This window comes from Lampetra planeri, chromosome 18, assembly GCF_965212315.1.
Source record: "Lampetra planeri chromosome 18, kcLamPlan1.2.h2, whole genome shotgun sequence".
NCBI lineage: Eukaryota > Metazoa > Chordata > Hyperoartia > Petromyzontiformes > Petromyzontidae > Lampetra > Lampetra planeri.
In genome coordinates this window covers 11,942,333-11,966,794 of record NC_136124.1, presented here as the reverse complement: position 1 = coordinate 11,966,794, position 24,462 = coordinate 11,942,333, and the positions used below count along the sequence as shown (strand labels likewise).

The following is a 24,462-nucleotide window of genomic DNA, read 5'->3' as shown; positions in this document are numbered from 1 at the left end:
TGAGACGCTACAGCTTTTCTGGGCATATAAAAGGCATTATTATAACGAGACTGGGCACATTCCAATTGATTTGATAATCTCATAAGCGAAGCAGAGTTGAAACTATATAGATCAGGGATGGGTGACCCCCATGCATGCCAGCTTGTAATAGGCTGCTGCGAGGTGGTGCTACATTGTGGCCAAATAACCCAATCACAACCCACACGCCACATTGAGGTCCTCATCCAGCAGTGGATTGGTAAAAGGCTATGTACATTGCACGCACATGTTCAATGTACACAGCGGTTGCTACCTTTCCTGGTGTTCTCAGAACCGTCCCCTTGTTGAGCCAAGTTGCCCTGGGTTTCTGTCATTCTGGGACGTGAAACGTTCTAGTTTTTGTAAGTTGTATACTAATGGTGATGATGATGATGATACACCACTCAATACAACTCATTTACATGCACTTCTCCCCTCTTCCACTATTCTAAGATATTCGTCTTCCCACGACAAGTCCCAGTTTATTTGTCTTGAGGTGGCAACCCTAATCCTGGGGGTTATTTGACCATACTTCACCACATTGGTCATTCCGTTAAATTGACCGTATTCTCCACATTATAAGATGCATTTTTTTACCCCGTCTGCTTCGGAAGTCACTCCCTGCCACAGTATTTGGTTGCGTATGTGTTGACCAGATTTGTATAAATTTGATAAGATTGGACGCAACTTTTGGCGTGTGTCTTCTTTCGGCAAGGTTGTATAATCCAGAGAATACGATATTCCAGTACAAGCAGCAGGTAGAGGAGACGTGGGGGGCGATTGGGGTGGGATTGGCGGCCTGGTGACTCAGTGGGTAGATCGAGCGGCTTGCAATCGGAGTTTAAATCATAGGCGGGGCATTGACTCAGCCCATCATTCTTGCGGGGTCGATAAACAGAGTACCACTGTGTGCGGAAGTCAACGGTGGTTTCCCAATGGATAGACTCACCCCTGCCATATGAATGTGGAATTTCCTTCAGTGGCCGAGGGCTTCCAACGAGGAGGTGAGCACTTGCTGGCTAACAGGTCGTGAGTTTGATCCCGCCCGTATATTTGGAGTTTGCATGTGTTCCCTGCGGTCACATGGATTTTTCTCGACAATAACTTCAGAGTAATTGGCTGCTCGAAATTTTCCACGTGATAAGGCCCCCTCGTTTGGCTATCAATCGTGGCCTGGTCGCTTCTGAACAATACCGATATAGCTGAGCGGGCCTCACCTGGTAAATGTTTTTAAATTGTTTCAGTTTCAATGATCATTTGAGCAGGAAATCACTTTGGCTTGACTTTGAATGGTGAAAAGAGACGTGTGGCAACGGGGCTTTGGAGGTGGTTGGGTGAGTGGCAGATCGGGGAGGGTGGGAGCCGGGGGAAATGTCTGTGTGTGTGTGTGGGGTCACCAGGGTTTGTGGTGGAGGATGCCGAGACGGTCATGACTGAGACGCCGCCTGCAGCGGTTTTGGCTTTTGCGGTTGGCCCAAGGTCAGACGCGGGGACGGACGGACATTCCGGGTTGCAGGGCGGGCGGCGGTGTGGGGGAGAGACGCCCTTTTACGATCGTGGGTTTTTTCTAAATATTTGCCTTGGTACAGTGCTTGTCTGAAGGGGGGGGGGGGGTCTATTTGGTCGATGTTTCGTGACGACCCCCAGGGTCTTACATCTCTCGCTGGGGCATTCTTGCTCTCGCTGCGCGAATTATTCAAAAGCGAAACCAATTCGGTTTTTTTTGGGGGGGGGGGGCGGTTGTTGGGGGGGGTCAAAAGTAACCCCCGCGCCACCAAATGTGTAGAAAACATTGTTACATTGAGGAAATGTCATAGCAGTCGTATTCCAAATAGCACACACAGAGGGTTAAGTGAAGGGCATCTATGTCTGGATGTATAAATCGTGTCGTGGGCAACATGTACCGCTGTACAAAGTTGGTTTGCTGTGTTTGGATAAGGATAAGGCGAAATAAATGTGGAATTTACACCCAACTGCTTAAGGGAGTCAAACTGTACAGTATTTGGTTTTGAGAAATGAAAGATAAAAAAAAACGTGCTGCAGAGGAAAGTGCAACATAATTCGTTGTTGTACTGCACTTATGCGCTCCCACGCCTGTGCTCCCCCCCCGCCTTCACAAACCCGCACTGACCGTCGTGGTGAAGTATGGTCAATGACCCCACCCCCCCTTGCCACAATTCCTCTTTCAGTGGCGGATCGACCGCACATGTTTACATGCTTAGCAAGTCACTGACTGCCACCGTCTTTGTTTGCAGCGTTTAAAGTGAGACTTGGCACTGTCATAGTAATGTGGAATTTAAGTAATTTGCTTGGGAATTCGAAAGTACAGTGGCGGTTGTGTTTACGCAACTAACTAATCCAGACTAAGCACGGTTATAGCAGCGTGGCATTTCCACAACTCACTGAAAGCAGAGTCCAGTCGTCAGGTTCAGTTGGGTGATATGCACTCGTGTGTTTCACGTCGTGTGTGGGATGAGTGGCGGCGCAGGGGTTAGCGCGCTGCGATACGAACCCGGCGACGCGAGTTCGATTCCCGCTCATGGCCATCACCAGTGATGTTTATCTGAACCGGTCCTGGGCCTCCCCTAGGTCGACTCAGCTTCAAATGAGCACCTGGTGTGATGTGTGTGTGTGTACTACTAAATACTGCCTGGTCTGGTGCTGGCCACCAACCCCCCCCTCGTGTACCGTTCCAGCCTTCATAGGTGCTCCTCGCTCACAGCACTTGCCCCAACAGTCTGTTAAGGCTACACAGGAGATCTTTGTGTGCAAGTACTGTGTGTGTGGACACCAATGCATGTGTAAATTGTTTGCTATACATGCAAATAGATTTGTTTTTGTGTAATGATAAAAATGTATCCAATGTTGGATGAAGGCTCCCCCTCCCCACCACCGTGTTAGTAATGAGGGTTGTTTGACCATACCGAGCAATGGTGGAACCAGTGTACGTCTTATTGTTTTCAGGTGGTTGGCAAATAGGGTACATTATTATCAGTTGAAGTCGTCGGATCGGTGTATGTCGTTGACAAAATTGTGTATTGCTTGTACGTTGCTTGATCACTCACAGCTAAGTTGTGTTTTTGTGCTGCACTTGCTCTGGAGTGGCAGAGGGACACTTTGGGCAGCATAGTGGCGCTACGCTACACAATTTGTTGTCATTCACCCACCACGTGTGCCTCCAACACTCGCCCCTCCACCACCTCGACTCACTCGAGCTGTGTGCACGCTGAACTTCTTTCGCATCGTACGTAGCCAACCGTGCTAATCGGAGGTGCGAGGGAAGGACAAGAAACGATGGGTCTCTGTGTGAGTCTATGGGTCTCTGCGTGAGTCTATGGGTCTCTGTGTGAGTCTATGGGTCTCTATGTCAATATTTATGTACCTATGAAACTATAAGTATCTATTATGTATCTTATGTTATTGTTTTATGTAATATATAATTTTTTATTTGCATGTAAATATATCTTGTACTTTCCTATATTATTTAGTATTATTCTTCCTCATTAAACTTGATAATTTGTGATTTATTAAGACGTCACATATGGGCTATTGGAGCCCCAGAACGTATTCTCCTGTATTTTATAGTTAATTATATTGGGAAACAGCTGATCAGTTAACGTCCTATGAGTTTAAGTCATGTTTTCCAGGAACGTAACCCCGACTTAAACTGATCATTCCTAGTTCTTCCGTCAATGCAGGTTGGTAGGGGACAGGCGGTGAGTTGGGGGAAGGGGGGATGGGACGGGACTAGACATCTGTGAAAAATAGCTTTATAGCTCATCGGATTCCTCCAGTATAAATATGGATTCTGATTCTGACCGGTTCAGGATATGGCTCGCCACTGATGATAGCCATGGCCAGGAATCGAACGTAAGTAGGCAGGTTCTTAACGCAGTGGGTGAATCGCTGCCTACCGTGTATGCATTATAAGAACTGTCTTGTTTACAGTCTTTATCACATGTTGTCTAGTATCACCATGCTTTGATACGAAGGTGGAAATTCCATATACCCGTGGCCAGGTGAAGTACAGGATATACAGAGGACCACTGCTGTTGACTTCCCACAGAGTGGTGCTCATTTTATGGAACTCCAATAGGGATGATGTATATTTATTTATTTAAATGACGGTTGCTGGGTATAGGCCCGAAAAGCTCAACACTCCAAGCAGCCAGTGACATAACAGCGCAATTGAAGGTATAACAGATAAGCGTTAATGTTTCACGAATTGAGAAAGGTCATAAGCACGTTGCGAAAGAAGTTCAACACACGTACATACGTAAGACCTTGGGAGAAGAGACGATGGATTTTTAGAGTCGAGCAGCTTGAGGGAAGAAGCGGAATTGTTTTTACCCCCGACTGGGGATTGAACCCACGCGTCATTTGATTGTGAGGCAGGTGACAACAGCGCAGGCCGGCCGAAAGTGCAGGGACCCACAATGGCCAAGCGACTCTTTGCTGGAACCCGAGTCCACAACAGGTCCCTGTGGATCAGGGCTGGCAGCTTTCCATGACTAGAACTCCCGGAGTGCGCCCTATCTCATCGGATCTCCACGGCTAAGCAGGGTTTAGCCTTGGTATGTTCTTGGATGGGAGGCAGGCTGTATCGATTAATCTGTTAACATCGAGTTGGAAGCTCGCGATGATGCATGCGTCGAGCGGCGCGTGTAGGAATTGATGGCTTTTGTTGTGTATTTCTTGTATGTGTGTTGAACTTCTTTTGTACCGTACGTAGCCAACCGTGCTAATCGGAGGTGCGGGAAGGACAACAAACTCAAATGTAATGGGTACATGTGGCACCTGCTGGTACTAGAGGCTAGTAAATTCACCAAAATGTAAAAAAAACATTCTTGAATCAAATCACCATTCTGAATTTGTGACAATTCATTGAATTATTGGGGGGAGGTCGAATTATTACATCCTTACTGCTTGGGAAGGCCAGCTATTGTAGGGGTTTGGGCCACGAGGTGACCAGGGCATTACAGCAATGGATTCTTAAATTAATCTGTGCAGAGTTTTGGTGATTTTATCCTCATATGTATGGGTTTTCTCTGGGTTCTCCAGTTGCCCCCTCCCCACACACAAACACTCATTAATGAAATTGGCAAACATCCAGGGCAAGGACCCTGTTAAAAAACGAGTCTTGAGACTCAATGGATCTCAATTGAGCCTTGAGACTGATCGATGCTTTCCTGGCTAAAGGGCAGCATCACTGTTACTAATATTAGGGTCATCGCCTTCAGATAGCAGACAGTTTTCCCTTTGAGACAAGCAGCGATAATTCCAGAGATCTTTTTAGCCAAGTGTGTATGCGTGGTGGTGGAGAGAGAGGGGGAGATGCACGGACATGCGGACACGGAGGTGAAAATACTGATGTATTTTTCTAGAGACGTAAACACGAGTGTGGAGAGACAGACACACGAAGAGGGCAGCATTGGGGAACGAGAGAATAGAGATACAGAGCAGAGACGGTGACAGACGCAACTTTATGTTTATCTGCGGTGTGCATGTCTGTGTGTGTATATGAATGTGCGTTATGAACCCGGCGATCCGGGTTCGATTCCCGCTCACGGCCAACACCAGTGACAAATATCTTAACTGGTCTTGGGCCTCACCTAGGTTGATTCAGCCTCAAATGAGTACCTGGTGTGGTGTGAAAACATCGCTACGAGGGAGACAAAGGCGGTCAGGCATAGCGCTAGCCATCCAACCCCTTCGTGTGCCTTACCGGCCTTCATAGATGCTCGTTAGCAGCACTTGCCTCAACAGTCTGTCAAAGGCTATACGGGGGATCTTTGTCTCTGTGTATGTGAGTTTGTGGCACCTGGGTCTGTCCCGTGACCTGTCAGCAAGCCTCCAACACTTCACGTAGCTACAAAGTGCACATAACCTGGCATGAGCACTATGGTGATCTCACCACCACTTAGTGGTGAGCGGTGGCTGTCATTGTTGTGTGAGTTTGTGTGTTTTGGGGAGCGGTAGTAAAGAGGTTGGTGAACTGCTTTACGAACCGAGTGACCCAAGTTCGATTCACGCACACGGCCAACACTGGTGACGATTATCTCAGCCGGTCCGGGGCCTTCTGTTGGTCGACTCAGCCTGAAAAGAGTATCTGGTGTGGTGTGTAAACATCTCCGCTGGGCGTGGTGTTGGCCACCCACCCCCTCGTTTGCTGTGCCGACCTTCATAGGTGCTCGCTAACAACACTTGCCCAATCAGTCTGCTAAGGCTATATGAGGGCTTCTATTCTTTTTGTGTGAGTGTTTGTGAGTCTTTGAGTGTCTTTTGTTTCTGTGTGTCTTGAGGCTGCTGTGTGTCTTTAGGCATCCTGGACTCTGTGAGAAAGAGATTTATAGCTCATCAGATTCCTCCAGTATAAAGATTCTGAAGCTTGTGCTCTTGAGTGAATCTTCACAGAAGGTGTTCTCTTTGGAGCCAGAACGACTAGAAGCCATGGCACGATGACATTGCTTGGTCGACCTTCGACCTCTGAGGAATAATTACGAGACTGAGTACGCGTGGAGTTAACCGACTAAGGAGATGACAGCGATGCCCTTTTCACCCGTTAGAATCGTGACTATACGGCGAGTAAATCACCGGATTAGCATACATTCTCCATTTCTGACTGACTTGCCATCGTGGTGCAAGGCACTTACAAGGCGACACATTTAGGTCAGGAGTCCTAACAGCTGCTCAAGCGAGCAATGGGGCAGTGCCCATTTTAGTAGTTGTCAAGCTAGTTGTGGAAATTCCACGTTCCAGTGGCATGGGCTGGTTGCTCTCTACAACGATCACTTGGCAACGTTGAAACATTTTAGCAACTGCAGAGGGATGATGATGATGATGATGACGATGATGGGCTGAGTCAAGCCCCAACAGGGATTAAATTCGTGACTTTTTGACCGTATGTCGAGTGCCCTTACCACAGTGCATGTCTAACTGCATAAACGTGTGATAATAATAAGTAAAAAGGTAAAGGTGCATCCCTGAAATTGGTTGCTCACAGCCACTGCCGTTAGAAGAACTCTCCACTATGGGGAGCTATATAAAACCTCTTTCGAGGGTATTTGGCCTACTCTTCCATGCCGACACGAACTGCCTATTGACTTCACTGTGGTGAACCCATGTATATTGCTGGGTGGACAGAGGTGGCAGGGGAAGTTGGGAAGTTGAGGGGGATTCAAAAAGCGTAGCCTATATAGATTTATGTAGCGCCTTATTCCAAGACAATTATAAAATTGTACATAAGATGATAGTCCTTTCAGTAAAGTCACGAAGAACCAAGAATATGAATCCCTGCAGTCACGAAAGCTTTAAATCGAAAAGATGATAGTCGTTGAGATAAAGAGTGGGGTTATGAAAAGTGGTGGTGTGGTTATGGTGACAGGAGGAAAGTCGGGAGAGGTTAAGGAGGGGTTGGGGTAGTGATAAGGGTTGGGGTAAGGATAGCGGTAGTGATAGGGGTAGTGATAGGGGTTGGGGTAGTGATAGGGGTAGTGGTAGGGGTTGGGTTAAGGATAGGGGTAGTGATAGGGGTAGTGGGATGGGTTGGGGTAGTGATAGGGGTAGTGATAGGGGTAGTGGTAGGGGTAGTGGTAGGGGTTGGGTTAAGGATAGGGGTAGTGATAGGGGTAGTGGTAGGGATTGGGTTAGTGATAGTGGTAGGGGATGAGGTAGGCCCGGTGGTAGCTGGGGGTGGGGAGGGGTGCAGGGAGTAGCAGTAGCAGGTTGGGCTCGGGTAGGGCTCGGAAACTAAGAAGCGGAGACTCTTTTTGTTTTGAATCCGGTCAAAAAACATCTCGATATTTCAAGAGCCGCAGTGCACGTGGTGAATATGTGACGGTGGCGTCCTTAATAAATAACGGTCACGCAGCAGTCCTCGAAGAGCGAGCCGCAGGTTGACGACCCCTGAACTGTTTTGACCGCTCTGCTGGGAGATCGAACCGGTGGACTCTGGGTTGCAAGTCCAGTGTGCTGCGAACCATTACCCCACGGTAGGATGGAGTTGTTATTTTACTAAATAAGCACACCCTCACCTCGCCATAATAGATGTGTTTGTGGTTCGATTGCGTGAATATAAATGTGTTGTTTAACCCGCCACCACCCGACACAGCCACTTGGTAAGGTTTGTCACGTGATTTGTTACTAGTTCAGCACACCGGTGTGTTGGAGAGTAAATTAACAACACATTGGGATGTTTTGTTTACGTGACAAACGTTACTAATTAAATGTGTCGGGTGGTGACGGGTTGAACGACACGTTTATATTTACGCGATCTAACCCAAAAACCTCTTATGGATAATTTTGGTCAGGAAAGCCTACGTGTTAAACTCACCTAACAGTTAGGCCGCAGCAGCATCGTAGTAATAATAACAATAATGCTGTCTCGTTTTTTCCAGAAATCCTCAAATACTCAAACCTGTACAATTCAATCTTGACAATTCACTTTGTGGTCATATTTTTTTCCACACTCATAGCTATGGAGAAGCTGCTTCCACCACAGTAATGCAGAATTTCCACCACTATCTCAGCACCGCGACCATGAGCCGAGCCAGAGGTTGGCACAAACGAGAGTTAAACGACGTTGTATGAAGTCGGTTGTGTAGGTGTGCTCTGATCCAAGAGTGCGTTGAATGTTTGGCTGATTTTTGCTTTGTTCAGAAGTTCGTTTTTTCCCCCTCTGAGTAACGAATTTGCGGCATCTTCCACAGTGTCTAGGTATTTTTTTAAATCCGGATTTATTTTTGGGGTTAGACCACATGGTAGTTTCACGTCCCACCACGAGGAGCCTAAGCAGTCACGCCTACAAAGCTTTAACTGACACGTGGCCGATGTGGCGATCAAATTCTGACCGACGAAGCACCTTTTTCTCACCGGCGAATTTAACATCGATGCACAACGTCGTCTCATTGAAATCGCTCTGAGCTCCATCAGGTAGCGAGATGGGACACCGTGAGGCTGTGGCAGCTGACCCTGTCCTTGAATGACCCGCGGCGACATCACCAACTGCCATGGAAAGCGTCATTATTTTTGTTTTTGCTGTTTACGTCTCAACGATGTGACACAAGGAGCCATTTCCTTTTGGGACTCTAGGATTGAGCAGTATAACATCACCACCATGTGTCAGCATGATTTAATGAGAATATGATGTTTCCAACTACTTCTGAAGTCTCTTGATCTGGCCTCTTCTTCACACTGGGTGACTGAAATACCTTGTTATATATAAATATATACCATACAGACAGAGTTCAAGGAACCGGCGTTCAAACAGAATATTTTAGTCACCAGACCTGGACTATGTCAAAGTTGCAAACCAAATCTGCCGTGGCTTGCCTTGTGTCGGCCATCTGATATACGGTGTTTATACGCATCACCCTTTCCAGCTGGGCTCGTGTGGATTTTGTGCATTCATTGGCGACCGGGCTGAGATCCTCAGCTCTCTGAACTTGAGAGCTCAGTTTTAATCACAGGCAGCTGAAACCCAGATTTGAAGCCAGGAGCCTAAGCAGTGCCGATGTCAAGACAATATGTAATTTTCCCTCATAATATTAGTTCGCCCAGGAATTAATGTTGGTTGTCCCTAATATTATCAATGTCTCTTTCCCCATTTTTAATATTTGTACCCCCTTATTTTTTCATCACTAAGTCATATTTCTTTGAACACAAGACTCTAGAGTCTAGTCTATCCATGCATTTTCAAAGAAAACATTCAGATCAACACAACTTTCCAAATCCCAGTTTGGTTTCAGTATAGTTGTACCCCGAATCATAACCCGAACCCCGAGGCACAGCGTTGCTGCTGCTGTTGTTATCAGGCTGTAACCTCCCACAGCTGGAAAAAGGCGTCCCCAATTTCCCTTCGTTCCTTCCGTTTCCCAAAAAAATACCAATTTTTATTTATTTAATCAGATAAGGCCCACTAAGCTGTATAGCTATTTTTCCAAAGCCACCTGGCCACAAATGGTAACCGAATGAAGTGGCTTATCACGTGGCAATGTAGAGCAGCCAAATACTTTAAATGGATGTTTGTAATATGGGGAGAGACACGCAAACTCCAAATATACAGCAGCAGGCGTCAGGGTCGGGATTGAACCCCCAACCTCCTGTATACCAGGCGAGGTAGTCAACATCTTGCCATCCCGGCTGTTCCTGTCCAGTGGTGGCCCCCCCAAAACAGCAGCGGCAATATCGTTGACCCCCGGTTCTACTTCCTTATTTCTTTAACCATTAACCCGTCTTCTTCGACTTACTCCGAAAATACTTTTTATACTTGCTTCTTAGTTTAACGACCGTATCTGCGATCAATTAATAAAAATTGCAAAAATGCACACATTCATTATTTGTATTTTAAGGCATGAAGGCAAACGCTCCTCTCGTGAAGCGATTGTAGAGACCCAACGACAATTCCAAGCATTTTCAACTAGTTTTTGGTTTAAATGTTCCCGCCTTTTGTAGAATGAGATGGTTATACAAAACTATCTTTAGGTGTGGGTAAATACACGTTTTGCTGGCAGGTGCAGATATTCATTCTATTGGGGTAGCGAATGTTCATTTATACCCGAACCCACATTCATTTATAGCCAACCCGGTGCCCTAACCTGGGCATTGAGCCCTGCCCGATTCCCCCGGCTCGCCCTTGCTGGTTTTATTTTTAAACGAGGCAAAGGCAACTTGCCCTGGCACCTTGTGATCACTTGAACTTGCACCAGCGTCTCGCACTGCCCCGACTGGTTCCACGGCCATTGTGTGCCAACCCCTGAACGCCCTTGCCTTGCACGCCTGTTTATTTAAAGCTGAATAGCCGTCTCTATCAACTCTTCTTCGGCTTGACGAAGAAACATTTGTTGGCGGCTCGCTATTCTCCCTCGACGACGATGTGGGGCTGCTCCATTTGGTTCCCGAAGAAGCTCCCTGCACGTGGGACATGAAACGTCGGACATCGTGCCAAACATCGCTGGGTACAACCCACAATTAGATTGAAAAGTATTTCTTTAAAACTGCTTTTCGTGTTCTTAGTTTGTTTTCTTCCTCCCGCACCTCCGATTAGCACGGTTGGCTTTGTACGGCGCGAAAGTAGTTCAGCATGGCATACGTACAATCAAACGGCGGAGAGCCGTACAGCGGCACAACCGCGAAAACCTGCGTGGTCATAAAGTGTACGTAGAAGTGTCGGTGCCTCCAGGTGGAAGCAAATGGCGGTGAACGACAGTTGTCCGGGTTGTGACACCAACGACTGAGAATCCCGGTGTGAGTCCCGTCTCGCACCTCTTGACTAACCGTCACTTTTGCACATTGGGGGAGTTTTATGGCCAAACGTCAAAAATTGGTTTCGCCAACGTCAAAAAAGTTTTCACGCATTGGAACCCGGCCGTCTTGTAGTGCGGCACAACTGTAATGCAGTAACCAAGAAGGGGTTGGTGGATCACACAGAGATGGATCCATTATGTGTGGGTGTGTGAGTGAAGCTGGAGGCAGTACCTCCCGTCATTCGTCACGCCGGTCATCGAGCTTATTTAACCATACTTCACCACGCTGTTTGATGTGGGTTTGTGAAGACGGAGGGCGAGAGGGCAAAGACCGGTTCTGAATTGGCTTGCCGCTGATGTTGCCGTGGCCGGGAATGGAACTCAGCTCGCCTGGTTCAAAGCGCAGCATACTGACCACCATGCCACCGCTCCACCCTGCATAACGTACTTTATTTATATCTGCATAGCGGGGTTGAGAGTTCTTTACTCGGACACACTGGTTTCCTGCTCATGAGCATAAAACTACCAGAAAGGAAATGCCACAAATGCCCTTTAGTAGGCAGATTCTGGCACAACTGACTTGGTGACCTGCGCCATCAGCTGCGGCCACACCTTGAGGTGGTGACTGCTCTGATCTGAAGCGAAGTTGACGACCACCGACGCGATCTTCACGCACCGTGTTTATTTATAATTGTAAATGTGCGATAAACACGGGTACGTTCAAGTTCAGGCCAATATCTTCAGTGCCTCTCTTTGCAGAATGAACGTCAGTGGCACTCGACGCGAGTAGAAATGCCACATTTCCCGTGGTGAAGCTCAGCGATTATATTTGCCTGCATTACTTCAACACGACGCTCCTCGGATTTGTGTTGCGTCCAGACGCAACCGCACTTTAAGCCGTACACAACAACGGGGACCACCCACAGAGTGAAATGTCGACTTGGGGCTTGAATGCAAAGCCTTTGTTGTTGGAGATGTCTGGCCCGGAGGCGGTGTCGTTAGGCCAGTGTTCTTCATTGCACGGCCCGCAGGCTACTGGCAGCCCTTGGTGGCCTTTAGTGTGGCCCCTGACGTGCGGCCCCCGACGTGCGGCCCCCGACAATACACAAATGTGCTGTCAAACCCGTTGGTTTAAAATGTGTGCCGGCCCTCACACGGACGTCTTATCGGTGGAAGTGCCCCCACCTCTGAAATATTAGTGAAAAACACTGGGTTGGAGCGTGCGGCTCACGCATGGGAGGATACGAGTTTAAATCTAAGTCAGGGATCAACTGGGTTCATCATCAACCTTCCTCGTGGGTTGGTCAAATGAGCAAGACTTTGTGGTACGTGACTTGCGGACGTCCTACGGAGAATCTGACTTCCCCGCCATAGAAATATGGAATTTCCATCACTGGCTCAAAAGCACTAACAGAGATGAGCAACACTCGTCTGCCTGCTTGAGCAGGGACACACGTAGACATTGACTGTTTTATAATTCCGATACAGAGATAATCTTCTCATTGGTCACCCGTATAATGCGATCTCGTTTTTACGCAGAGCCTAAACACTCATTCACCTGACCTCAGTGGACATTATTCTGTCCAAACCCTGGATTATTTTTCAGGATCATATATTTTAATGGAAATGGCTTGACCTAGCTTCTGCAGCACATCCCACTCATAATCTGGTGTAGGTAGCCAGGTGGCTCAGGAGGTTAGTACCGTGCGGTTGCGCTGAGTCGATTACAGTTGAAAACCTGGGTTTGAGTCCAGGTTTTTAGCCGCCCACGATTTTAATTTGTGGTCTCAGCCCGATATTTAATAAATGCACAGCAAACGTCATGTTACATTTGGTTTCCCTTTCGCTTTATCCCAGCTCTGCATTCCTATAGTGTGCGGCCATGTGAGAAGGTGCCACTGCCCACTGTGGATAAGAGAAGACTTGAGGGGCCTCAGAAGTAGTTCTGTAATGTCTTTTTTCCAGGAGCTGTTTTATAGACATGGGGTAACGTCGCACTGCTTTCTACCAGCGTTCCAAGTTGACACGTGATCCTTCTCCAGACGTGATGCTAATGGCACCGTTGGGAATTAAATTGGGTAAAAAAAACAAATGTAATCTGATATTTTTTTGGCAAACTGTTTCAAAAAGGTTGATTTAGATTATTTTAAACACATTGCAGTGCAATGGACTTTCCTGACGATATGTTACAAATGTCAGCATTATTTATCTGCTGATTGATCTTGTGATTCGTAATGATGTTGTGATTAATATTTATCAGAGTAAGTGCAAGTGACATCTTCAAATTGAATACTTTCACTCGGCCAACATTATCGCTCTTCAATCGCTACTACCACGGTTACTACTCCCGTGAATTTCACTCACTGGCTGCTCCACCGTTGTCGATGACTATACTAGACTGACTATTTTATCCACACTGTATTCAACCGCCACCACACTGCAGGCCAATACAAAAAGACAAAGATCCCCCGTATAGCCTGTAACAGACTGTTGGGGCAATTGCTTTAGCGAGCACCTATGAGAGCCGGCACGGCACACGAAGGGGTGGGTGGCCAACACCACGCCCGGCCAGCTTTGTCTCCCCAGTGGTGATCTTTACACACCACACCAGGTAATCATTTGAGGCTTAGTCGACCTCGGGGAGGCCCAGAACCGGTTCAAATAATCGGAACTGGTGTTGGCCATGAGCGGGAATCGAACTGGGGTCGCCGGGTTCATAGCGCAGAGCGCTAACCACTACACTACCGGCTTAGATGTTGTTTCCCTTCGCGTTATCCCAGGTGGATGGATGAATTCACTCACTCACCCAATCACCCAATCACTAAATCCCTGATCACTCGCCAACTCACTTACCACACTGCAGGTCACCTCACTTCTCTTTCTGCTTCTCTCCTCGCACTGCTCCACTTGGGAATTCCCTCCCGTCGTCTCTTTTCCCAAGTGCATATAACCTTATTAATTCAAGAAACGTGTAAACTCTTCTCTATAAAACTTTCAACAGTGCTGTTTGTTACTAGCCGCTTCGTGTATTGAGCCTTATGGCCTGTACTTGGCAAACATGATTTATATATCTGTAGTGGGCTCTAACGGAGACTCAGGCTTTACTTGGAGGCAACACATTTATTTATACCAACACTCAAAGCGCAAAGGGGTAACTGCCCCATCACCAGATAACCTACGGTGATCAGCACCCAGCTAACTACACTAACGTACGAGGGTAACGGTGGTCGGAACCCAGGCTTGGGTCCTTGCCACGTGTTGGTGACTTCTTCGGGACGCACGACGAACGTAGATCGAGGATGTTCAGGAGGACAACCATCCCGTCCTACTGGCGAGCCGGCTTTTATCCTCTGTGGCGGGGCTCGCTCCGCCCCCAGCCACGACCCCCTTCTCGAACCCTCGCGGAAGTTCTACCCTCCACACGTGGTCCCCCCAGCCCCCCCTTTGGGGGTCCCTGAGCGGTCACGTGTTCTCCGGGGTGAACCAGAGTGCCATGGCCCCCTGCAACCCCGTTCCGAGGCCGGCTCTCTCGCCCCCTAACCTGTAGGGGCCGGCACTGCATCCCCATCCAGTGGTGTCCGTAGTGGCGATGCATTCCATGGCGTGCCTTTGCAGGCACAGCGATATGTGGTAATGTTGCTACATATCAATTAAAAAGTGACTTATTGGCCGTTCAAGCATTGGGTATAGCTAGTGCGGCAAATGTCAAACGACCAATCGGGCAGCCGCAGGGCGACCTGCGAATGCAGATCACCGTTCACCGAACTTCACCGGGGCAGTAGAAATCTGCAACGGCATCGAGTTCAAGCCGGTTTCATGAGGTCCGCTTCAGATTTTGACTGGAGAAGATTGTAGTTCAAAGTGCTAATCTGGGTCACTGATTTTCGAGAGAATCAACTCGAATTCTTACTCTTGAATGGAGTGACACCGTGGGGATTTTCCTGCAATGGGCACCACCATGCTGGGCATGGCTATCAGTGTTATCCCAATGTCTCATGGCTTGTTCGGCACAATGTCCGACGTTTCGCTCCACGTGCTGGGAGCTTCTTCAGGAACTGATTTGCGAAACGTCAAGACATCGTGCCGGACAACACGCAGTTACAGCCCGATAACGCATTGGAGAGCTTCGACGGCAAAACCGCGAAAACCCACGTGTCCGTGTTGCTCACCACGGCTGGGAGTTGAACGTTAGTCCACTGGCTTCACAGTGCGGGGCCCCACACGTCCCCACCCTACCTGGCACAATGCACCAGTGGTTCTGGATGGAGATGTGGCCAGCGCGCGCGGCTGGCTTAGGGGCGATGACATTGCCCACCGGCAGAGTGTTGGCCGCTTGTTTCAGGGGCTCGCGGTTGGAACCCGGCAGGATGCCCTAGTTAATACTGCGGTGTATATTGAGCATAACATTCACGCCATCTTCTTCCCTTTGTCTCATTCGTCAATTTAGAAAAATCACACTGTAAATTACTCCATTGGGATAATACACACAAATCATTGCCCTCCAGCTGCCAACTTGCAGTGCTCCGTGCTGCAGAGGAAGAGCAGTCACTGGGGGTGCCGTTCCAATGTTGGACATGAGATGCAATGCTCTTTGAGTCGTTGCTGCACTTAAGTGTCATGCAAATGCAATAATTACTATGATACACGGTGGTCAAGAATAATAACACTGGTCAACACACTTTTTATGGCATAAGGTATTCCAACAGTTTTAAGGTAATTTTGGGGTGCTGATTCCAAATCTGGCATCAGTTTTTGTCTATCACATCAGGTTTTTGAGATCTCAAATATTGTATTTTCAATAAAAACTGCAGAAGAAAAATATTAAATTAATGTGGATATCTACATAAAATGATATTATAAACACACTATCCTAAAAATGCAGCACCATATTTTAACACTAAAGCAGTCACTGACTCGCAACAACTTGCAATCATAAGTAACAGTTAATTTCGGGTAAAATCAATGAAAATGGGGTATGCCGATAGAGCAAATCTGAGATCAGATTTGGAATCAGCACCCTAAAATTAGTCTAAAACAGCTGCAAAAGTCCAGGCCAGAATTTGTTTTTGTTGACCAGTGTAGTAGAGCAGCAGCCAAGGAATGTGGAACGCGTCCAAAAGGTCGTCCACCACGGAGATGGAGTGACGAGGTCTGCACATGTTTAGGTGCTGCACAGATCGTGGCACCGCAGTCTTGTTAGAGAGGCAGCGGCGGATCGGTGAGCCCTTCACCCAGCGTGGCTTGATCATGGCTGGTGGTGATGATTATGGAAAATATATTTTCCCGACCCCTGCGGAGCCCTCGCCAAAACACACAGTCACCCCCCCCTCACCCCTCGATCCTCCCTGCCCCCTCCCCTCTAATCACCCCCCCCCCCCTCTCTGTAAACAAGGTGTTGTCACCCCCCCCCTCCCAGACGTAGCACTGTGTGATCAATGACCTGTGGGGACGGGGGATGGCTCAGGACAATATTATCGCGTCTGTCGACTGTCCGCGCGGAGAATCCCTCGTAGGTGCAGCCTGAAAGATTTATGGGGCTGAAAATAACTCGCGGCGTGGCTTTGTGTGTGCAGCTGCCCCCCCTCCCTCCGTAGGTGTGAAGTGTCGTTTGCTCCCCCCACACTCCCCCGGTGGTTTCCCCCCCACCCCCCGGTTGGGAGACGCCGGGAGGGAGACGCTTTCCGCAAAAAAGTTTGCGCTTTTAGTTGGTGACGCCTTGCAAAAGGTATCTAATTGGCGTTTGGACATTTTAAACGCCTGAAAGGGTTTAAACCTATTCTTGTTTTCTGTTTGTTATGATCAATTTTGATACTTGGAGAAAAGGTCCTGTAAACATTAGTTGTTTATGTCTACAACCATCCCGGCGATAGCTTCTCGGCCTCTTGGCCCAGGTGCAGTAAAACGAATTTCGCCTGTGGAAAAGAGGCAGCGCCGCTTCAATCAGTCTCAATGGGGTAGTTTCTTCTTTTGGTTAAATCAGAGTCATCAGAATCTATATTTATACCGGAGGAATCCGATGAGCTATAAAGCTGTCTGTTTCTGATGTGGCACCCGGGCAGAGAAGTCTTGGTCTGGTTCCGATGCATCATTAATGGCAGTGACCACGTTTATTTATTTATTACTTTCTTATCCAGACAAGCTGCAGTGACTCTTTTACAGGAGGGTCCTGCATTGGGCTTTTATTTGAGCGTGCTGTCAGCAAATTAGTGATAAGTTGTATTTATTATACAACCGGAGAAAACCCACGCGCAGACAGCGGGGGAAACTCTACCTCCGTACAGATGGAAACAGATGGATATTCCCTCACTGCCCGTACTGCCTTCTGCTGGTTTCTTCAGCAGCGCTGGAATTCTTTGGATGAATTCTGTCTGAATTGAATCCTCCTGACTTGGACATCTGTGATGAAGAGCTTTGTAGCTCATCGGATTCCTCCAGTATAAACAATTATTCTGCTGCTTCTCATTGTCTTCCCGCATTCTCTTATTCACTCCAGTCACTCGCTCACTCACCGGCGGGTCATCAAATTTATGCTTTCACTCGGCCAACATTATCACTTTTCTGTCACTGCAACCATTGGCCACTTTTCCCGTGAACTTCATGAAATGCTCCACCGTTGTCGAGGACTTGGTCTACCTAACACTGGCTGTTTTGTCTCATCCACACGGTGTTGAGCCACCACACTGCAGGTCACAGTGGCACACCGACTCATCTACTCAGTTACCCACCCACTCAGTTACTCACCCACTCACTCACTCACCCACTCACCCACTCATTCACCCACTCACTCACTCACCCACTCACCCACCCACCCACTCACTCACTCACCCACTCACTCACTTACTCACCCACTCACCCACTCACCCACCCACTCACTCACTCACCCACTCACTCACTCACTTACTCACCCACTCACTCACTCACCCACTCACTCACTCACTCACCCATCCACTCACCCACTCACTCACCACATTGCAGGTTACGACACCTCTCCCTGCTTCTTCAACAATCGTCTCTTTTCCCCAAGCTCTTATAATATATAACCTTGCGACATTCAAGAACAAAGTGTTAACTCTCTTACAACTTTGATCGTGCTGTTTGTTGCTAGCGTTTTGACGTTGTCACGTCACAATATTTTCAGAGGGAAATTTCCCAAGTTTAACAGCACATTTTCTGCCGTTCCTTTGTTGCTTTCTCTCCACGATAGCGCCCATGAAGCCAAGTTCGTGCAGGTCGGGCCTATTTTAATGATTGGCCCAGCTGAATCACGTGACGGCTGGACTGAGATTGGGAAGGCAATGATCTCAGATCACTTTTACCACAAGGCACGTTCTGTTGCTATGATAATCTTTGTCTCAAATGAAAGGTACTCGGCATGTAGTCGGTTATTACCAACGTTTGCATTGCAATAACCTTCGCCGTATAATGTTTCATCTTAATTCTAAGCTAATATATTCATCTCCCCGATGTTCAAAAATGACTCGCTGTGATATTCAATTGTTTAAGTAACTGATTACTCTTCCGATCATCGGTTCGATCACTCGTCTTTTCGGACGACACAAATAATAGCAAACTAAATGTCTCACCTCTGTTCCCACGTTGTGCCGCTGGACGGGAGGTGAAAGGCCAGGGCTTGGTGACGTCATCGGCGTCATCAGCCGTGTCACGCCGCGCGTGGCTCGTAGAGCGGTGTTCTGCACTAATTTCAGAGGTGGTCCACTTGAACCGTTAAGACATCCGTGTCAAGGCCGCACTAAAGGCCACGATGGGCTGCCATTGGCTCGAAGGCCTTGCAATGAAGAGCGCTGTTGTAGGGGGTTTCCAGCATTCCGAAGGCAGAGTGTGGGGGGCCAGCCACCATTTCTAAAGGTGCCCAAGCGATCGCTCGTGGATTACCGTAGGTAATCGATGTAATTGGCTCCATCGATGAATCGTCCCCAGCTCTAATGGCCACCTGTCTGGTGTCCCGAAGCAGAGCGGTGAATTGAGTCAAGGATTGGTGAATAACTCATGAGGGTGCACCTGCTTCTCCTTCACGACAGCGCGCCGGCCCCGGGGGGGGGGGGGGGGGGGCGCGACACCGTGCCGTCGTGCGACAGACGAACAGAGGATGACCTTGGACAGCTCGCGCAAGCTAATGAATATTCACGAGAGGCGCGCCGAACATTAGCGACATTAATGCGATTTGCACGTGTAGTATTGTATGAAATTTAACGCAGCGCTCGCACTCCGTGAATAGTTAACATCATTGCCGGATATCAAACGATTCCTTATTTATTCACACATACAGTAATGTGGGTCACTGAGATTTGGGATTTTTAGGATTTGCTGCATGCGTCTTGGAATCAACGAGCCAAAAACAAGGTCAAACTACAGCATCTGACACCAGCTCACACAGCTGCCTTAGCACGGAGTTCACACTTCCATTGCAGATCCCCCTTCCCATGTGAAGTTGTTAGCGGGGCGTGGTGGTGGCTACGCACGTGGCCTGTAATCCAGCACTCTGGAGGTAGCGAGGGTTGGTGGATCACACCTTTTTGTTTGCATTGATGTGGTGCCATATATAACTTTAAAAAATCCGTTCAAATGGCCATTTTACGGTATTAAGCCAGTTTCATGCCTTAAGCCATTGGTTAAATTCTATATTTTAATAGGTGAGGCCAATCAGTCGCTCCACAGACCACTTTAAGCCTCCCACAAATGTTTTATTGATAACAGAGATTCAAATGGTGGACCAAGTTGACCCTTGCCCTGGATATGAACTGGTCACCCGTGGCTGGCCAAAGGCCACGGAAGTCACCACACTTAAGAACTTTGATAATCTCGTGTTCACTGGCTCGGTGCCAGGAAACGACCATTATTAGCCTCTTGAGCCAGCCAAGGCAGCCAGGCTCGCCCTTTGACCTCTCTGACGCATTTCATTCAACTGCACGAAAGAGTCATTTGCTTTGCCAGTCGGAGTGGCAATCAGACCATAACACCATGCAAGTGATCTCACTTTGCCCTATTTACACGAGCCAATATAAATCGATGTAACAAAACCATTTTGACTAAACTGTAAAAAAAAAATATACCACCTTTAGTTGGGTTATTATTTGTAGTTTTCCGGGAGAGAAATACATTTTAATGGGAGGCTTCTGGTTTCTCTGTGCCCTTACTTGGTCATCAATACAAGCGATCTGTCTGGATTTGTTTGAACTAAACTTTACGATTGTCCTGCTTATAATTATGCTCTATGCGCTGACAGCTTGGCGAACCTGGTCGCCCAATCCGAACCAGTTTTACTGGTTAACGGTAGGCACGGAGGCCAATTGGTCTGGACTGTGGTGCCGTTTGCACCCTGGGGCTGTCAGCCGGGTCTGCCTGACCCACCTCTCTCATTACAGTCTCGCTGCTAGCGATGATATCAACGCACTGTAAGTATGGCAAGCAGCGTCTTGTGCAATACGATCCGTGGATAGGGACACGCGCTCATATCGTGCGTGTGCGTGTTACGCTGTGCTACGAACCCCGGTGACTTCACTTCGATTTCTGTTCATGGCCAATGCCAGTGACAAGTATCTGAACCAGTCCAGGGCCTCCGCTCGGTCTACTCAGCCTCAAGTTAGTACTAGGTGCAGTGTATAAACATAAGCACTGGGGAGACAAAGGTGGCCGGGCGTGGTGCTGGCCACCTACCCCTCACGTGCTGTGCCAATCTTCATAAGTGCTCGCTAACAGCGATCTTCATCTTTTGTGTGTACGCACATGTGTTTATATCTGTGTTTATAAAAATCGTAAAATGTAACCACTCACTACTTCCTTCAACCTTTGATGCTTGACAACCCTCAAAGGGTCTGCCCCCCCCCCCGCCACTTCTCCCCCCCCCCCCCACCACCTTGCCCCATGATGTTTCTGGGTTGAGGGGCGCCCCATCCTAGAAGACGTTGCAATAATACCCAGCACGTTTGGATGTCGTGGAGTGTAGTTGAGTTTCTCTCAGGAGGCTTATCGATGCCTGGGTGTGGTCAAGAATGGCTTCCGAGCCCTCAAGCATGTCACGTGTGCCGATGATCTTGTAATAGCGGCTCACTAAGAAGGAGTTGGACGCTGTTGTTGAATCTAGAGCGTGCCACTAAAAAATTGAGCTTTACTATCAGCCCCACTAAAATAAAACGGCTTCCTGGGTACTCATTGCCATCAAGTTGGTGCTCGCCCAACTGCATTGCCTTTCGGTTGATGATTATAAGGTCGTGCTCATTACACACAAAGTGCTTGCCACAAATGAACCACAATACCTTGCTGATCTCGTCAAAGGAGCATAAATCATCACGCAAACTCCGGTCATCCTCGCAGTGGCTTTTGGATAACTATCAATCAAAGACGGTCACCGCATCGCGCGCTTTCAGATGCGCTTCTGCGGCCATCAGGAATGCTTTTCCGATATTAGGTAGCCACTGGAGCTATGCACTTTTAAGTCATCATCTAGATTGACAAACTCATTTTTTTAGAACAGTTTTCTGTGTTTAGTTTGTTGTCCTTCCCCCGCACCTCCGATTGGCACGGTTGGTTACATATGGAGCGAAATAAGTTCAACATGCATATATACATCAAACACTTTATGACGTCAGTACTCGAGAAGTATTGGGGCGGTTGTGGAAAGGATGGATGAGTTCCCTGTACTTGTGCAGTGTACTCATGACCAGCTCTAGTTTGGCAGCTGAGGTCTCACTGAATCAGTCGAGCTGCAATATCTTTTCATCGGCTTTGCGAATAAGCTGCCTGGCCTATCACTCCACACAAAGCTGCTACCTGGCCACAATCATGCCCTCTCTTCTCTTTGTTTGTAAAACATGAACCCCTTCAAAGAAATTCCTTCACCGGCTTGAAATATTCAGGCTGCTTGCCTACGATCCATCCTGTTCTTAACCAGATTACATTGTAAGAAGCTCACCGATCCTTAAAAGATCTGGACACTGTTCCATCAGTGAGCTCTGGCAGGCGAGGCTGCCTTGGCTGGGTTATGTAGCCCGCATGCCCAGTCACCACATGCCCAAGCAGCTTCTGCTTGGCCGGATAGATGGTGCTAAATGGGTGCGGCACATGTTAGAGAAGAGATTGGCTAATGTGGTACAGTATGACTTGGTGACGACTGGTACCAGCGCTGTCAAGGTCGGCCTCTGTGGTGGAGGCTCGTGAAAGACACTACTGGGCTACAGGAGAGCCATTGATGAAAATTCCACATTGTATGCATGTATGTTTAACTTCTTTCGCATCGTACGTAGCCAACCATGCTAATCGGAGGTGCGGGGGAAGGCTAACAAACTATGGGTCTCTTTGTGAGTCTATGGGTCTCTGCGTGAGTCTATGTATGCATGTTGAACTTCTTTCGCATCGTACGTAGCCAACCGTGCTAATCGGAGGTGCGGGGAAAGGACAACAAACTGAACACAAAAAGAAAACATTGACATGATGGGGAGCCAGTTCCCCTTCACCTACCCTCATCCATGCCCAGCTACAGCACCTATCTGTCTTATCACTTCACGCATGTGCCCCATACCTTGCTGCCTCTCATCCACGTTGCACCCGTCCGTCACCCTCATTCACCGTCACACTCCACCTTATTCCTCCTTCACTACCGCTGCAACATTACGTGCCTCCTTTCCCCCAGCCCCTGTCCCTCCATCCCTTCCGTCACCTCCCTCACTTACAGCCGTTCCACCCCATCCGCTCATCCACCTTTTGCCCCTTTCTGTTTGCGTTGTAAAGTGCCCTGGACAGGGCGCTATATACATTCTAAATAGGATAGAATAGGATTACCACTGCAACTGATGTTTTATATACTTCATGTTTAAAATGCACTATCTGCTGAGCCCATAATAATCCCTCTGGAGGTTGAGCACGACTTTTTGGGAAAATCAACAGTGCTATGGATAGACTGGCCCTTGCCTTGGGAATGTGTAATTTCCACTGCATCTTTTGGGGCTGCCGATGGAGACGAGCAGGGAGACGCTCGTTTGCCGTGACAAATCTTAACGCGGCCTCTGACCAACTCACCCGGAATGCGCCCGGTCTCGGCAGATCTCGAAAGCTAAGCAGGTTGGAGCCTGGATAGTGCCTGGAAGGGCAGTTACCATGCATAGCACCGGCGTTGTGACTGGTCGGCTGCTGAGGGGTACCCCAGTGGTGAGATGTTATCTACCTCTCCTGGTATACAGGAAGTCATGGATTCGATCCCGACCCTGACACCTGTATATTTGGAGTTTGATTGTTCTCTCCGTGGTCGCGTGGATTTTTCTCCGGGTCCTCCGGTTTTTCCCTCCACATTTAGAATCAACTTCACGCATTTAGAGTATTTGGCTGCAATCAATTTCCACGTGATAAGCCCCTTCGTTGAGTTATAATTTGTGGTTGCTGGGTCGTTTCTGAAAAAGAGCTACATCGCTCAGTGGGCTTTACCTTATGACCACTGTTCCATTGCTTTTATGGCTTTGTTTTGGTGATTTCGAAAAGTTTTTTGCTTTGGCCATGTTTGTTTGATGTAGTACGGAGTTAGACTGATGGCTTTAATCGAAGTTGTCTTTTGGTTGTTGTTGTTTGACTTGCATCCCAATGGGATTTTTGCACACAGCGTTGGTGTACAGTGCTTTTTCTGGAAGATTTTGCTGTTTTTTTCCTGGATTTTTCTGTTTGCGCGTAATCACTTTAAGATGTTTTCTTGTTCATGTTTTAGTTTTTTTGTTTGTTGCGGTTGCACCCGATTCAAGAGCCGAATGGCTCACAGGGCTATACCTAATAAATGAAACTGAAAACCTGATAAAAGTTTTTTTTTATCGTTATACATGTCAATTTTTAGCAGCACAGCAAATTTCCATTGTAGTGTACCATGTTCCCGTGTATGCTCCCTGCGTTCACTAATCCCTGCTGGCCAGTGTCACCAAGTATGGTCAGATAACTCCCATAGCTTCCAGCAGTCCATTGCTAAAGCGGCTGCACATTCGCACACAGCTACAACGTCTCCAGGCTGAACATGGGACCGATGTCTCTCTGCGTTTGTGTGTGGCGGGCGGGGGGGGAAGGGGCGGTTGGCTGCGGGGACACTTGAGAACTTTTGCCCCATTAGTGCTGGCCACCCACCCCCTCGTGTGCTGTGCTGGCCTTCATAGGTGCTCTAACAGCACTTGCTCCCTACAGTTTTTAAGGCTATACGAGGCATCTTTGTCTT

The 24,462-nt window shown here is 48.1% G+C and overlaps 1 protein-coding gene across 1 annotated transcript in view; it reads left to right on the top strand.

The window, feature by feature from the left end:
• The window catches only part of LOC144723669 (BCL11 transcription factor A-like), a 64,792-nt gene that overhangs the window by 9,628 nt on the left and 30,702 nt on the right, over nt 1–24,462 (top strand). The gene's annotated exons all lie outside the window — the stretch shown is intronic.